We start from the raw sequence: 18,112 nt of genomic DNA, 5'->3' as shown, positions 1-18,112 counted from the left end.
AAAGTATGTCAGAGAATGATCTGGTCTTTAGTTTAAGAGCGGAGACTACGTAAAAGGAAATGCCAGACACAACACAGAAGTTTATTAGGACCTTCGAGAACTCAGCCATCTCAAAGATGAATGCACTCACAATTTGAAGGGGAAGGCAACTGACCAACTTTTTCCAATAGGTTTCTTTAAAAAAAAAAAAACTTAAAAAGTAAACATCCTATTTCATTCTTCAAGAGACATTCTTTTGGTGAACATTGAAAAACGATTACTCAACAATTATTCTAATGCAATTATTTTTTCCAATTATTTTTTGAATCATAAAAAGTTCAATAGTAAAAAAAAAACTAGTAAAAACTATGACTTCTTTATCCATCAAAATTTTCATTCTAAAGACTTGCATTATTAAGGAGTAATTTCTAACTACCAAAGTCAATAGGCACTGGCACAAAGAAAAGAGGCTACTTTACATTGGATTAATTAAGAAGTGGCTTTAACTAAGAAGTCTCTCAGGGACCATTGGGCTCTACTTTTACCTACAAATGACTTACTTGGTATTAGTTCAATATTTGGTATTACAGTCAACAGACTTCCGTATGTGATTAAGACCATAAAGAGCAATTACAATCTCTCGTATCAATGAAATATTACTTTCCTTGGACTGGATATTATACTTGCTCAATGAACTGAAATTTGTACTGATTTATGTTTTTAAAGTTCTGCTTGCACTTATGAGCTTTTGACAAAAGTGACAAATCTCTGTGCTGGTATAACCAGGGTTCTGCCCATTAAAGAGAGTGCATAAATCTTTTCTGATGCTGATTTGCTTGAATTCATCCTTTAAAGGCTGTGATGAAGTACAATTTCATGCTTGGCATGCAAGATAGAACACTACAAAGAAATCAATAATCGGATTTCAGAGCACAGGGTTCAGGTGGTCTGATTCTATCTCATCCTGTCAGTGCCGGTATCCTCCTCAGCCTTTCATCTGGAGTTGTGTATAAGGTTTCTTCACTGTTGAGTATATAACCCAAATGATGTGTTAATATAACTTAGAATTCCTAATAATCAAACAGATAGGAATTTATGGGGAACTACAATTCTTTAGAGGGCATTTATTAGTGTTTAAAAACACAAATTATAGCCTGACCAGGCGGTAACATAGTGGATAGAGCATTAGACTGGGACACAGAGGACCCAAGTTTGAAACCCCAAGGTCACCAGCTTGAGCATGGGCTTATCCAACTTGAGTACAGCATTGCTGGCTTGAGCATGGGCTCATGGATGTGGCCCCATGGACACTGGCTTGTGCCCCAAGGTTGCTAGCTTGAAGACTAAGTTTGCTGGCTTGAGCAAGGGGTCACTTAGTTTACTGTAGCCCCCCAGTCAAGGCACATATGAGAAAGCAATCAGTGAACAACTAAGGAGACTAAGGAGCTGCAACGAAGAATTAATGCTTCTCATCTCTCTCCCTTCCTGTTTGTCTGTTCCTGTCTGTCTCTCTCTCTCTCTGTCTCTGTCACACACACACACACACACACACACACACACACACATACACATACACACACACAAAACATAAAGTGTAAAGAACAATTGCCTGCTCCCAAATCAGCTATTTCATTTTTTAGCTGTTTGACCTTGGGAATATTACATGGCCTCTTTGTGTTCTTGTTTCCTCATCTGTAAAATTAAAATCCATCTTGGAGATAAAGAATGAATATTTGTAAAACACTCAGAACAATGCACAGCATGTAGTTAGCACTCTGTGTCTGTTAAATAAATATCAATCCGTAAATTGAAAATATCTATGCTGTGAAGTGACACGTTTTGTCACTGGTAGATGAATGTTTTCATAAGTTTCTCCACATAGTCTCATATTATACACAGAAAAATTACCAAACTATCCTCTTTGCATGACTTTGGAACAGACGTTTGAGATGCGGAAACAAACCCTTCAAAGAGACAATGAGGCCACCAGTCACTCTGACACTATCATCATGCTGCGGAGAAAATGGGAGGTCTTTGAAATATACCAACTCTACTCTATTAGACAGCATCAAAGGAAGAGAAACAGGCAGAGGACTAAGATGAAAGAGTTCATCAAACATAGTCATAAGGAATTAGAAAAAGTCTAGGTAAGACAATGCAGATGCACGGGTAGTTTTCACAATACGGTTTTGTATAACAGTTTCAGCCTACTTTCTAACTTCTATACTTTTTTGTTGTTTATAGTGGACAAGAAATTCTGATACTTTGTCTTACTGTTGCTCTTACTTTTCTGAGCTTAAAAGAGGAGTTAGTTAGTCATCCTTAAGCAGGGCTAGCATCCTGTCCGGGAGAAAGGCTGGTGACAAACACACAGGCAGGATCACAGGGATGCAGGGATCCAGTGCAGGGGTTCGGTTGCTATCCATTCAGCACCACCACTTTCCTAAGTCAAATAAGACAAAGACCAAGGGAGCTCAGGGAGCCTAAACTTATTAAAATATCTAGAATGAATTTATTGCCCAGTGTTTTCCTTTGAAAACAGAGGTAACCTACTTTCAAACAGCCAAAATGACACTCTGAAAAACCATCAAAATTTTAACATTTCCAAAGCGTGTTCATGTGCATTAATCTCACTTTATGCTTGTGAAGCTGGCAAGGCAGTTCTATTATAACACATATCACAGTGATTTAAGACTCTCTCACCACACAGTTAGCTATCTGGAGGTGGGAGCTATGTCTCAATCATTTGTTTTATATTCTGAATGGCAGATGTCAGAGGTGGTAGATTTGGATTGTACTACTTTAGCTAAACAAAATCTATATGTCTCAGAATTCCATTCCCTTCATTGCTCTAGGTTAGCCCGGGGCCATGCAGATAGTATGCATAATATAAGGCATGATGTGAACCAATAGCCATATTCTTTTTTTTTTTATTGTTTTCTCTTTGTTGATTGATTGATTTCAGTGAGAGAGAAAAGAAGAGAGAGAGAGAGAAAGAGATACAGCAACATCGAGCTGTTCCTGTATGTGCCCTGACTGGGATTGAACCAGCAACCTCTGTGTTTTGGAACAATACTCCAGCCAACTAATCTGTCTAGCCAGGGCAATAACCATATTCTTTTTACATCAGAAAGTCTGTGAAGGACAGAGGCAGTGTGGCAACTCACCCAGGTTATCACTAATCTGCTGGCTCAAATAGTTGGCATAGGGCAGCAGGTAAGTAAAATTCCTGCTGGGTCTCTTCCTTCAGATTCTACATCTCCCAGGCTACACAAGGGATGGCACTAGCTTCTCCTGCTGGCCACCCCCATTATCTAATTAGAAGCCCCAGGATTCAGACACAGGCTCCATTTCATCCTCGTGACTTCCAGCCAACCTTCCCTGGTTTCCACTTGTTGTCTTCCTCCACTTCACATTTATCTACTCTCTCAACTACCTGCCTCACAGCTTCAGGCTCCAGCACCAGATACAGAAACAACCGCTTTATAAAGACTTGTGTGACCCATTGTCCAAGGTCAAATCTTCTCATAAACTTATGATAAATATATAGTAATAGGCTCAATCATCAGAGCTTTATTAGAGAAGCAGAATCAATAGGAAAATTCACATGGATTTTATAGATGAGAAAACTGACTATGAAGAATTATGTACTGGCAAATAATGATAAAAGTATAATGATAAAGGTTCAATGTTCTTTCTATCACATCATAAGACACCTTTTGGTCTTTCTACCCATTTTATGGAATATAGACAAACTGAGCCTTTGTAGGAAAATTTCTAAAACCATCTTGAACCCTCCATTCAGGTGTGAAAACATATTCTGAGCATCTATTCCATAAACTGAATGGCACCACGTCAAAAGTAATGCAGTTTTAGACAATAAAACACAGTGGATGAATGACTTCAAAAGAGAATAGAGCCCTGATAAGTGATGACCTAGTTCTTTCTGTTAGAGATAGTTATTTTTACCGAGAAAACATGCCTTGCACTGGGACAAAAATGCACCCCTCGAGAAATGGTGTCCACTCTATGCATCAGCAAATAGCAGGAGTAAGGTGACATAGTTATACAGGAGAAATACTCAAAGAATATTCTTTCTACACCAATATAATGCAAGGAAATATTGTCCTGACTTCTCATGTACTTAATTCCTTTAAGTATAAAGCACAGCAAATTTTGCTTTCATTTGGTTTGTTCAGGTCTGCCTGTTTGTGATTTTGCTTTGTGTAGCTTTATTTTGCCAAGTGTTTCTTTAGCTTTTGAACTCCTAAGGCTAATGGTGCAATCTTATCTTCAGCTCAATATTATTATCTAATACAGTGAAACACAACTTTAGTCATAAGGAAATGGAACCACCTCCTGTTCCCACAAAGCCTAAATTTAAATATGTATAACTTATAAGTCTTAGATCATTTGAAAGTCTGTGAAAGGATATTATGGTGCCTTGTACAAATAGAACTCAATAGCACATCACGAGAACACTAACCAAGGCTGAACTTGACTTTCAGGTATGTTCTAGCTGGTGAGAGCTATTAAGCTCATGTTCAACTGACCTAATGTTCTTCTGGCTTCTGCGCAGGAGAACCTTGAATCAGAGAGCAATTGAACAATTCCTGTGGTCCAGCTATTATGCCAGGTGCCTTGGTTTTGTGAAGTTACTTTGGAATTATTTTCCAAAAATTGAGACAGAATGTCCTGAAATATCCATTGTTTGGAACAGTCTCACGTGTGATGAAGAGTACAGAGCTGTGAAAAGATTGGCTGCTTTTGTGGGTGAGTAGATAGTTTTCCGGGGCACAGCCAACAAGCTAATCATGTAGTAACTTAACCCAAGAATTTAGTCTCACAAAAATCATACTTTAATAGAGCTCCTTAAAATTTTCCATGAAAAAAAAAAAAACCTTGAAAAAACAGAAGAGAAAGGAGCCTATTACCTTGATCTCTACCCCAAAATTCTAGAGGATAAAGACTATAACACAGGGGTCCCCAAACTTTTTACACAGGGGGCCAGTTCACTGTCCCTCAAACTGTTGGAGGGCCGGGCTATAAAAAAAACTATGAACAAATTCCTATGCACACTGCACATATCTTATTTTAAAGTAAAAAAACAAAACGGGAACAAATACAATATTTAAAATAAAGAACAAGTAAATTTAAATCAACAAACTGACCAGTATTTCAATGGGAACTATGCTCCTCTCACTGACCACCAATGAAAGAGGTGCCCCTTCCGGAAGTGCAGCGGGGGCCGGATAAATGGCCTCAGGGGGCCTCATGCAGACCGCGGGCCGTAGTTTGGGGACCCCTGCTATAACACAAAGGACTGGGCCCCAAGTTCAACCTATTCCAGTCTTAGGATTTTTCTTGACCATATATACTCATTTTGAACTCTGATATATATTAGAATACCTCCATTACAAAAGTAGTTATTTAAACTGCTTATCAGTTAAATTATTTATTTCTCTTACTCTCCATCCAAATAGTTTCTGTTTGTTTGTTTGTTTGTTGTAAGAGAGAGACAGACAAGAAGGGAGAGAAATGAGAAGCATGAACTCATAGTTGTGGCACCTTAGTTCATTGATTACTTTTTCATATGTGCCTTGACCAAGGGGCTCCAACTGAGCCAGTAACCCCTTACTCAGGCCAGAGACCTTAGTTTTAAGCCAGTGACTTTTGGGCTAAAGCCAGTGACCATGGGGTCAGTCGTGTCCATGATTCCATGCTCAAGCTGGCACCCCGTGCTCAGGCTGGTGAGCTCATGCTCAATCTGGTGAACTTGGGATTTCAAACCTGGGTCCTCAGCATCTCAGACCAGCATTCTATCCACTGCACCACTGCCTGGTCAGGCTCCATCCAAATTGTTGAATGCTTCTAAAAGGTACAGTATGTTCACCTCATGGTTTCTCATAACTACTGGCAAATTGCTACTAGTGTGAACATGATTATTTGGAGGCAGCACTCATACACATAAAAAATAAACTATATAACATATGTGAGAGAATATATAAGAGCCTGAATATATGGTAGAGAAAGACAAGTTAGAGGAAGAGGAGACAATGCCTTTAGAAGGCTAGACCATGGCAGTCTTTTACTATAACCTGTTCTTTGTCTCAGTAAAAAGAAATCAGTTTCCTTTTGGCCAAATTGCATTTAGAATTTAGATAACACTTGAAGAAGTTACATGACTTTCCCAAGATTACACAGCCAGAAATTGGAAAATCTAAGCTTCTCTGATAAAATGAATGGAATAGCCCTTCTCAAAGCTAAGACAAAGATCCAATAGATATAGCATTTAAGCATCCAGATCATAATAAGCACAGAAAATGCCTATTTCTCCATCTCACTATAGGAACCATTAGAGTGATGCCTGAAATCATGACATTTTTTCATCCACTATTCCTAAAGTTAGATGTGGAGCCATTTTTCCCAGAACAAAGGAGTAACATAAAATACTCAAGGATAAATTCACAAGAAATAAAAAAACTGAATAGATTGTTCAAATGATGAGTTTTACAAATTCAAAAGAGAGAAGGTTCCATTAAATATATCGATTATTATGGTACTAAGTATTTACTCTGAATACCCATTATATGTCAATTGTTTTCCACAAAACTTTGCCAAGTCCTAATTTTCAAATAATTTATATCCAAGCTTTAACTTGGACTCACCATTAACATGCATAACAAAAGAAACACATTTTTTCAATTGTCCTTGAAAACTTGTTATTTTGCGAGTCCAAATACACTAATTTAGGAAAAAACATTAAAATATCATATTAAGTGCTCCTCCTACTACAATCTTTTCTTCCTGTTTCAAATATTGTCATGGTCTTGTTTAGTATGAAATGAATATCTTGGATTTGCCACAATTCTCATATTTTCATGTTCTAAAAATAAACTTAAGCAGGCATTATATCTATCTATTGCTCTAGATCTCTTGTCTGTGTGCCTCTGCTCTCTCTCTCTCTCTCTCTCTTCCTCTCACTCTCTAATTGAACTGAACTTTGGACTCTGTTTACCCTTGAATGTTTTTTTTGGCTTATTTTCATAATTCTTTAAATGGTATTCTTCAAAAACAGCTAAGGGTTAGACACTCCATGTCACTTTATTGCTTAAAATATGACAGAGTGTGGTTGGCTTATATTTCCCATAGTTATGTGATAAAGATACATTAATATATTCTTTAGTCTTAAGGGTCTGACTCTTGTAGCTATAAGGCTAATAATATTTAGCAGAAGTACTCCAGTCCTTTTTTTCCTAAAAACCTTTCAGTTCATATGACTATGCAAGAGTGTGATTCACATGATCAAAATTATCTGATTGATAGTAAACTTCTTATTGACCACCTATAACCACCAACAAGGGCAACAACTGATATACATACATCACAGAATTTATGGTAGCCAGAGAGGAAGATTGACAGTCTACACCTCTCTGAATAAATACTCAAAGACAGAAGTTCTATAATTTTAATGGACAAGAAAAAAAAAAGGCTTTAGAGAGAGGAAGATGATTACAACAGGAGATAATTCTTTACTTCTAGTTTGTTAAAGTCAGTTTAAGAAATGGATGTTTTTATTCTCTCTCAGATCATTATATTATCATTATATATATAATTCTCAAAAAAAATAACCTAGTTTTTTTGAAGTTTTTTTAGGTGGTATGTAGATTCATATTTGAATACTAGAAGCTATATATTCATAAAACAGGATGTAATAATTTGCTCCTGAAAGAAATAACAAAATATTCCATCTGGTATTGAATCTGGAATATAAAGAAGTCACTTCTAGATATCTACATAGATAATGGCTAGATAATGGCACTAAGAGCTGTTTAACAAGCTCCTTAAAGACCAATTTGAAACAACTTTTGACCAAATCTTCAACAGATCTCAAGGAATGATACACTGGCCCTTACTTGAAGCACTTGGACAGGAAATTAAACTATCTTTATTGCATTTAATTCAACATTAATATTGACATTGATGGATGCAGAGCAAGGCTGATCCCTAAACATAGTACAGCACGAATGACACATAGGCTGAAAGACCTTGTATAATAACAAAAAATAGAGCAAAACTTACCTTTGTTCACTCTCCCCATAGAGGATCTGTGAGTTGGGTGCTCACAGCTAAGCAATGGTAAAAAAAACATTCTTTGGTTAATAATAAAGGAAAGAAAAGCTCCAGACACCAAAATCCTGGGTTAACCATTGACATTGGTTGTTCCTACAATTCCCCCCTGGGAATCTACATAGGTAACCCTTGGCATCTTACAAAGCGGGTGATAGCCAGTCAGCTGAGACTGTGGCTACTCCCCACCCCCCCACACACCCCCGTGCCTCTGGAGAAGGCGCAGCATGAAGGTCATTCAAGCACACCTGACTAAGTTTTCACTCAGTCAGGGATACAAAGGAGGAAGATTTCCTGGGCCAGAAATGCACTCAACAATGCCAGTAAGTGACTCAAATATTTACCAACAGGGTCGCTGGGAGCAAACCTATGGAAATCTATCTGATGGCTTTCAGACTTTGAGCAATGCAAAGAAATCCTTTTTAAGCAGAACTCTTTTGTCTACCTCTTAGCAGGTGAGGGTTGAGATTGCATGCCAATGAAAACTGACACAAGACAACCAGAAGCAGCCTCGCATCCACTCCTACTTTTATTCAACGTACCCTCCATGATTCTTTACCGATTGCCACACAGTTCCAAAGAAGCTCTGATAAATAGAAGACAGAGATTAAGGTTGGAGGGTCCTCCTTCCTCCTGATCCCTGAATCAGAGCTTAAAACAGAGAGGATAAAGAAAATATTGGCTGTAGCTGAGCCAGATGTATAGTTATTCCATCCCTGCAGTAGGTCCTCAGGGGTGAAATGAAATGTGGAGGGGGTAAGGTAGGCAAGCTGACTGACCAGAAGCCAGAAAATTGAACAGTAAGTGAACAGGTGGCTTTAAATAATAGCATCAAGAGAAAGGTCCAAAAAATGAAATGCAGCCAAAAGAAACTAAATCACAATCCCAAGCACTTACAACTCTGGGGAGCTGTATGCAGGGCAGCTCAAAGCAGAACCATGCTGACGAGGAATTCCTATTTTTCTTTACTCCGAAGAACACCAGTAACCAGGGATCTAGGAGCCCCATCGTTTGGTTGACCCTCAAAATTGAAAGGACTGTTTCTAGATCCTGACCGGAGCTGCTGTTTTAGGGTTGTTTGCTTTGCATTTCCATTTTTGAAAAGCACAAAGACTTTAGAAGCAAGATTGGATTTCAATGCTGATGTCTTCACTTATTAGCTTTGTGACTTTGGGAGCTGCTTAACCTGTCTAGACTCAGTTTCCTCATCTGCAAAATGGGGCCAATAATGATAAGAACAACAACAAAAATACCTGCCTGAGCTAGATCATGTTCCAAACCTGTTAGCTATCATCTGGGTTTTGACATTCTGATTGCAGCACAATACAGTAACTGGTAGAAGATTTTGAACCCTCCAAGGGACCAATCTTTTCAATCATCCATCAATGTCATTGGGAAGTAGCAGACCCAGAGGCTCACTTTTCTGCAAAGAAATTTGAACACGAGAGGAACGTTTACATTTCCATTCTAACTGAGGCAACTTTCATTATGGTTTATCTATAACGAGCCTGACTTGATTGCTTAGTATTATCAATTCCTTGGCTCAATTACTGGCCTGCTATAAAGTTGAGCTCCCTTTCTCAATATTCCATCGGAAAGGACTTTTAAAAGGACACAACCATACACAGTACTCCCTCCGCTCGGCAAGGACATTTTCAGGGGAGGTGGCTTTGTTTGGGTGAGTGTTTGGACTGATCTAAGGTGAGCCATCTTAACTGTACAGCATCAAAAAGACCACAGAGAAGGCAGGACAGGAAGCAAGATGGGGAAGTTGGACAGCTTCCCAACTCCAACTGAGTCATATCATCGCAGTGTGGCTTCATTCCTTTGTTTGAAGTACATTCCCAGAACATCAGACACACCCATACTCACATGTAAGTAGAAAAACAGTGACCTTCAGAGTCTCAGAGGAGACCATGTGGCCCTCAATGCCTAAGATATCTAGTATCAGACCATTTACAGGAAACTGTTTGCCAGTCCCAGGACTCGGGAAACCATTACCATTCTCCGTTCTCCAAAGTCCATGTTCCTCCTTTCTGATTCATGATGAATATGTGGTGAGCTTCAGGTCAATTGAATTTCTATAATTTCCATAACCTATCTTTCAACATATAATCCAGCAGTCATGCTCTTTCGTCTTTACTCAAAAGAGTTAAAAATGTATGTCTGCACAAATACCTGCACATGAATGTTTACAGCAACTCTATTCATAAATGTCAAAACAAAAGACTTCCTTCAGTGGGTGAATCAACTATGTGACATTCAGGCACTGGCCAGTTGGCTCAGTGGTAGATTATTGGCCTGGCATGTGGAAGTCCCAGATTTGATTTCCAGTCAGGGCACACAGGAGAAGCGACCATCTGCTTCTCCACCCCTCCCCCTTCTTTCTCTGTCTCTTGTCCTTTCCCACAGCCATGGCTTGATTGGTTTAAGGGCATCAGCCTTGAGTGCTGAGGATGGTTCTGTGGAGTCTCCGCCTCAGGTGCTAAAAATAGCTTATGGCCCCAGATGGGCAGAGCATTGGCCCAACATGGGGGTTGCCAGGTGGATCCTGGTCAGGGTGCATGCAGAAGTCTCACTTGGAAAAAAAAATGAAAAAAAAAACTATGGGATACTCAAACAATGGAATATTATGCAGTTTCAAAAAAGAAATGAATTATCAAGCTCTGAAAAATATACACATAGGGTGGGGCGAAAGTAGGCTTACAGTTGTTTGTATGGAAAAGAATACAATAATCAATAATAACAAGAATAAGTGTGTCTAGCATACTCACAACTGTAAACCTACTTTTGCCCTACCCTGTACTGCTATGTAACATTCTGGAAAAAGTGAAATCATGAAGAGAATACAAAGATCAGGGGTTGGTGGCAGGCAGATAGAGGGAGAGATGACTAGGCAAAGTACAGAAGATTTCAAGAGCAGTAAAAATTCTCTGGATGGTGCTATCATGAGATATATGCTACTTGTTACAGATTTGTCCAAACCCGAGAGGGAAGCCTAAGGTACACTATGGACTTTGGGTGATAATGAGGTGGCAAGGTAGCTTTTTCCTTGCTAAAAAATGTATCATTCTGGTGAGTGATGTTGGTAATGGAAGAGGTTATGCATGTGTGGGAGAGAGGGTTATGTGGGAAATGTCTTCCTTCCTCTAATTTTACTGTAAATCTAGAACTGCTCTAAAAAAGGTCTTTAAAAAAATCTTATCTTTCCTTCAAGATTCCTTTCACTAACTTCTTCCTTGCTTTCTCTAAACATCAATTTCTAGTTATTTTTAAAATAACTATTTTAAAATAAACAAACTTTCAAAGGCACTCTCCCATTCCATTTCTATATTATGGTTCTTTGTTGCTTGGGTCACTTCCTTCACCAGATTTTAAATACTAGTGGGTAAGAACTGACTGAGCTTATGTATCTTTGAGTCCAATAAAATGTCTAGCAGAAAGCTGTTATACAGTAGATCCTAAGAAATGAATGCTCTACTTAACTAAGCAAGTATACTATATTTGGAGACCAAAACACTTATTTCTTTTACCCTCTTTGACCTTTTTCTCTAGTTCCCTGTCTTGATGAGTTTTCTATATTCCCTGTCCATCCCCACCTGTCCTGAGAGCCTCTCACTGCCCAGAGCCCTACGCACCATCAGAATTACCAGATTGTGCCGCGCTTTTTTTCTCTGTAGCACCCCAGCTCTCAAAATTTTCCTTCACTGTGTTTCATTTCTGCTCGAACCGTGTTCTCTGCCCTTCAGAACATACATGATAAGAGGCAAAGGAACACAGTGGTAGAGCATCGGCCTGGGGTGTGGGAGTCCCAGGTTCGATTCCCGGCCAGGGCACACAGGAGAAGCGCCCATCTGCTTCTCCACCCCCTCCCCTCCTTCCTCTCTGTCTCTCTCTTCCCCTCCCGCAGCCGAGGCTCCATTGGAGCAAAAAGATGGCCCGGGCACTGGGGATGGCTCCTTGGCCTCTGCCCCAGGCGCTAGAGTGGCTCTGGTTGCGACAGAGCAATGCCCCGGATGGGCAGAGCATCGCCCCCTGGTGGGCGTGCTGGGTGGATCCCGGTTGGGCGCATGCGGGAGTCTGTCTGACTGCCTCCCTGTTTCCAGCTTCAGAAAAAAAAAAAAAGAGGCAAAGGAACAAAGAAAAAAAGAAAACAGTTAACTTGAATTTACTTCCTTAAGGAGCAAGCCAGTCTAGTTTTCATAAGCTGATGTGCAATATTTCAGCAAATGATTTAAATAAAAATGAGGAAACTGATTGCATCATATGAAAGAGCTTAATACATTGAATGAATCATGTTAACAAGAGTTGCATTATTTTTCTGGAGTGGGGGAGGGAAAGAGTATCTTTAAAAATCTCTCTCGAATGTTAAGGTTATATATGTTTATTGTAGAAAATACGAATAAGTACAAAAAAGGGCAATAAAAAATAATCACAGGTGTCAATTTCCTTAGCAAAATTATTTTCAGTCTTTCCCTCTACTGTATTAAGATAAAATTAAGGTGCAAATATATTTATCATTCTGAATTTTCCTTCTTAACTTTTGTCAAGAAGCTCTTATCTTAATGTAAAAAGAATGCATTGATTGCTGCGGAATCCCCAACCTCTAGGAGGTGCGAGTCCAGCAGATCTTTGGAAACAATTCGGGCTGGCTTGTGAGTACCAGTCAGTCACACACCCCCCCCCTTGACTGACATGATTCACACAGTGTTGTGGGCATGAACTGAAATCGTGCTTTCAGAGAGCTTTAGTAACTGTCAAGCCTGCCCCTGAGGTGACGAAACATTTAAAGGTGTGCCCTGACATTGGGAAAATCCTATTCCTCTGGAAAAAATGCTTTCACATTAAAAAGTCATCAAGGAAGTGTCTGTTCACGGGAACGGGGGTGTGGGGGGGAGGAGCGTCAAAAGGTGGCCGTATTTCACAAGACACCCTCAGACCGCCTCATGTCACTGAGCACGATCCCCTCTGAATGCATCTGGGCTGTTGCAAATGGTAAGATTCCCTTCTTTTCATGGCCGTGTGATATAAGTCAGTCACAGAAAGATAAATACCGTGTGATTTCACTTCCATGTGGAATCTACAGAACAATATAAAAGAACACACAAAATAGAAACAGACTGACGGTGGGCAGAGGGAAGGAGTTTGGGGGACAGGGTGGGAAAGGTGAAGGGCTCGAGAAGTACAGATTGGTAGGTACAGAACAGTCCCAGGGATGGAAAGCACAGCACAGGAAATACAGTCAACAATACTGTGTTGTAATAACTATGTATGGTGCCAGGTGGGTATTGGAAACAGGGGGGAAACAGCTGGTAAAGTACATGATTTCTAACCACCATGCTGTACACTTGAAACTAATACAAAATAATATTGAATGTCAACTATAATTGAAATAATGTCTTAAATTAAAAAAAAAAAAAGGATGCCCTCATTGGAGAGACTACTTTACTTTTATTAATTGTCTTTACCTAAACAGGTCAAGCCCCAAATCTATCTATAACTCACTCACTTCATTAGCACATCGATTACTTCATTAGGAAATATCTGAGGGAGATTAATTGACCTGCACAATTTCCTCAATCTTCTTTAGTGTTCAGATGGAGGAGGATTCATCCTTCCCTCTCCTCCTTCTGCCCCTCTTGGACTTTTTCAAACCACAGGAATGAATAGTAAAAAGGGGAGCCCTTGTGGCCTCCCCCTTTCCAAGACTTTTTTTTCCCCTAATGCTTTCCTTCCCCCCAAATAAGAATTAGAAGTGATATTTCTTCTGACAGCTGGTAACTAATCCCACCTTAGCAGGAAGGAGAACAGGAAGCCAGCAAAGGAATTTTCCATTCCTATGTCTCTTCTCATTTTTTTCCACATCAGGTACTTTTCAAACTCTAGACATTTCCAGGGAGTCTGTACATCTTCTTGTTTTGTCTAGCGGAGTCACGTGCTTTTTAACTGTCTTATGCTGAGAAGAAACCTGGCTGCGCTGATGTTTGTGTTTGGAGGAAGGAGAACTTGAGAGCTTTTGAGTCTCCTAAGGAAATATAACTGAAATATGATGCCTTTGCTTATGTAAACGGGATTTTCCTCGGTAAAGATCAAGTTCACACAGCTAGTCCCTCAAACCACAAATCAAAAAGTCTTGTATCGTAATAACTACAACTCTGGCTCTTAAAATAAGTTTTGCTCAACTGTCTTTGCCTACCAGACTCCCCGTCTTTCTTCCTTCTTTCCTTCCTTCCTTCCTTTCTTCTTCTCCTCCTCCCTTTACTTCTTCCTTTCTTTTCTGTTTAAAGACTAACAGGCTCTCTGTATTTTATGATGTTCCAAGCCCACAAGAATATATATGATAAGAAGCAGAGGAAAAAGAAAAACAAAAGAATTGACTTGAATTTGTTTCCTCAAGCAGCAATTCGGTTCAGCATTTTTGTAAAATAATGCACAATATTGCAATAAATTATTTTTTGAATTGATGAAATTATAATTTCCTAAAGGTGATGATTTATACAAAATGTGAATAAAAAGGTACATGTGTAAGTTGGTGTCATTTCAAATGAAACAGTTTATGATGATGTCTACTTCAACATGTCAGCTTCTGTGTAAGTAACTATAAGCATTGCTCTAAAATGAAAGTAGACTTTTTCTGAAATTTTCCAACTGTATAATTTAATTGTGGCAATTATTCAATAGAATCTAACTAAAAGCAACAAGAAGCACTTACTGAATGCATACTAGTAGCTGCTACTGTTTCGGACCCTTTTCATGTATTATTTCACTCATTTTTAGCATTTAACCAATGGGGAAACTGAGGCAGAGATCAGCATCTTACGTTATCTGCCCAAAGCCCCACGTCCAACAATTAGCGGCCTCATGATATGTACTCAGGTAGTCTGGCTGCTGAACTAGAGATCTTAACCACTTGTTCTTGCCTAAGTACCAGCCAAACAAATCTCTCCTTGCTCTAACCAGATGTATTATCTTGATTAGATATCATCAAGGAGTCCCAGACTGAATTTCATCAGCCCCTCCCCCAAAAAAGCAAAATCTTTTCAAATTATGGCAACTACAGATTAATTTGTGTAGTTCCTCAAAAGGGCATCAACTAAGTAAGTAGAAGCAATCAACTGTAGCAGCAACATCAACAGAGGAAAAAGTCAGGAAATTGGGTTCTACTTTTAGACTGACAGTTTACCAGAGGGAGGATCCTGGTCAAGACACTATTTCTTTGCACCTTGGTTTTTCAGCATGCAAAACAAAGAGCTGGACTGTTCTATGATCTTGTCTAGGTATAATTTTATTGTTCCATCTGTCCATATTATAATGAAATAAAGCCAGATAAATAAGAACAGGGATCATGTCTATTTTTTGTTTTATACTGCTTACTCAATGCCTAACACTGTACCTGGCCCATAATATGTGCTCAATAAACACACGTTTAACAATCAAATGAATGAATCAACAGATTATGTGTTTCTATCAAGGTATATGGATCAATCTATTTAATTTGTTTGTTTGTTTAAATCAAAGTAGCTATTTGAAGTTTCAGCATAGTGGTTGGGTTGGAGTCATATAGAAACAGTCTATTTGACACCAAAAAATAATAGTAACATTTATAGTCTTATAATCTTAAATGTTATTTGCCATTACTCTCATGTAAATGTTCCCAGCAATTATTAGGCTTCAAAATATAAAATTTCTAGAAATTTCTGTACATTTCTTATTCTTATTGTAATTGCTATAGGTTGCTATTACTGTAGATAAAATATAGATAGTTAAGGCTAAAATGGGAGTAGTTATTGTGAAATTTCACAGGATCAGCAAGGTTACATTTGGTTATGGATTTATACAATGCAATTTGAAGATAAAATACATCTTGAAATTTTTTCCTGCATTAAATTGACTTTATTTACAATGCCCAGATGTTTCTTGTAAACCACCATTCTGCTTAGAAACCAACATATTTCACATTTCAATTTTTTGCTTTGATTTACACATAAGGGAAAAGAATGGAGCCAAAATTAAGCAGAATTATGTAGTCAAACCTCTGCATATGATTATTTTAGAAAGCTTACTTTGCCTTAATGATTTCTCCTATCCTGATCTATGTATTTCAGAACAGATTGCTAACCACTAATGTGCACTCTCTTCCAGTCTCCCTTCTTATACAGATTGATATCTCTGTGGAGGTGGGGTTAGTGGAAGAAAGAAATGTCACTGTGCGTGTGTGTGCGTGTACGTGCTTGTGTCTGCTCTAATGGAAAAGCTAAGAAACTAATAAAATAACATTCCTGTTAGGTGTAGAAATGGAATGTTCTAGAGCAGATGAAATGGCTGGGCTCTCTTTAAAGTGGAAAATAGAATCATTCACTTTACATTTCCAATTACTGAGCTCATCCATGGTATTCCTCCTGCCCACAGAGCAGAAAGGCATACATTGTTCTAGCAGGGCAGACTAAGCAAGACTGGCCTTTTTCTTTCCCTGGAACCAATTTTCACAAAATAGAACCCAGTGGAAGAAAGCACGGGAATCCCCAAATGCACTCATCAGATGACAACACTTAATGACTTGGGTAACTCAACTTCGCTTTCCTGTGGTCGTAATGAAAAGATCGGCTCATTCCATTAGGAAATCAGTGAGATGAATCTTAATGAAAAAAAAAAAAAAAACCAACAAAAACCACAATTCTTTGCCAGGATTTAGCAAAGGCCATGAATAGCCCAGCTTAAAAGTTGAATTTCTTGTTTTTCTTCCTGTGTGGCTCTCTTTGAAAAGACAACAAAATGGTCCATTCGGTGTTTGGAAACCCATCTCAGAGTATGAGCCACTGCCAGCTGGTTTGGTTCATGCTAGGTAAACTAAGCCGTGGGGCATTAGGGATGCAATGACCAGAGGGAAAATCTGAAAATGGAGACAAAGTAATGTGTTCAGATTTTCTTGTAATGAGTGAGGGCACTGAACAGATCCTATTTGTAGGAAACAGAGCCTTCAGGGCTCAGAGTCCTAGCATATTAAAGTGGTTACTTTTACATTCCGTCAACCGTGAGTTTGCCTCTGTGGTGAAACAGTTCTGCTATAACATGACTTGTTCTTTCTTTCTTTTATGTTTTTAAGTTTTTCCATTGATTTGAGGGGAGAATAGATGTGGGGGGAAGGAAGAGAAAAAGGGAGAGAAGCATCAAGTCATTGTTCCACTTAGTTGTTTCATTCAGTTGTTCACTCATTGATTGCTTCTTTTATGTGTCCTGATCGGGGATCAAACACATGACCTCAGTGCACTGGGATGACGCTCTATTCACCAATGCACCTGGCCCTTGCCTAACATGACATGCTCCTAAAAATCATGGATCATTCTATGCATGATCAAAAAAAAAAAAAAAGGACTAAAAGGACTTACAGGGAAAATAGGGCATAAAATTCTAAAGCATAAAATTCTAAATTTTTATAGAAATACATGTGTTTTTTAAAGCTAGGAACCTGATAAAAAAAGGTTGGCATAGTTTTCCATACAATCAGTGTTAAGGGATGCATAAACACCACAATATGCCACTTTGCCTTGGGAAAGGCCCAAGGTTTACCTGTGGAGTGGGCATCAGAAGAAAGGTCTGCTCCTTTGAGTTACTGTGATATGGTAGGAAGTTTATCTGAAATCTGATGGGAGGTTGTCACAGCAGGCACAGGTAAGAACTGAGGTGGCCAGTAGGTGCTCGAGAATCGAGCATGGGTGTGTGTTTTCTGATTCCTGTGCAGTTCCATTCAGTTAGGTGTCATTTTTCTCATTCATCTGGTGCTTCTTGAGGATAAAATTGCATACAGGCAAACATATTCTTGTTCAAATTATGTTATGCTCAAGCAAACACAGGTTATACTCAAATTGTTCCTCAGTATACCAAGTGCACAAGAAAACTAATTTGCAGTCTCAAAACAAGAATTATAGCAGAATTGACTGTAATTCTTGGGTTATACTTATTTAATACTTAAACAGTCAAATAAAGAGTTAACCTTTTTTCTAAC

General features: G+C 38.8%; 1 protein-coding gene across 2 annotated transcripts in view; it reads right to left on the bottom strand.

The window, feature by feature from the left end:
* KCNJ16 (potassium inwardly rectifying channel subfamily J member 16) overlaps positions 1-8,204 on the bottom strand; it is a 48,489-nt gene extending 40,285 nt beyond the window's left edge. Inside the window, exon 1 of one of the 2 annotated variants that reach the window (XM_066235955.1) lies at positions 8,062-8,204. The gene's annotated coding sequence lies outside the window, so the exon portion shown is untranslated. The remainder of the gene's footprint in view (positions 1-8,061) is intronic. The other variant, XM_066235956.1, reaches the window with a different exon arrangement.
* Between the last annotated feature and the right edge of the window lie 9,908 nt (positions 8,205-18,112).

The sequence above is a fragment of the Saccopteryx bilineata genome, chromosome 6, assembly GCF_036850765.1.
Source record: "Saccopteryx bilineata isolate mSacBil1 chromosome 6, mSacBil1_pri_phased_curated, whole genome shotgun sequence".
Taxonomy (NCBI): Eukaryota; Metazoa; Chordata; class Mammalia; order Chiroptera; family Emballonuridae; genus Saccopteryx; species Saccopteryx bilineata.
This window is presented reverse-complemented; position numbering and strand designations above follow the sequence as displayed.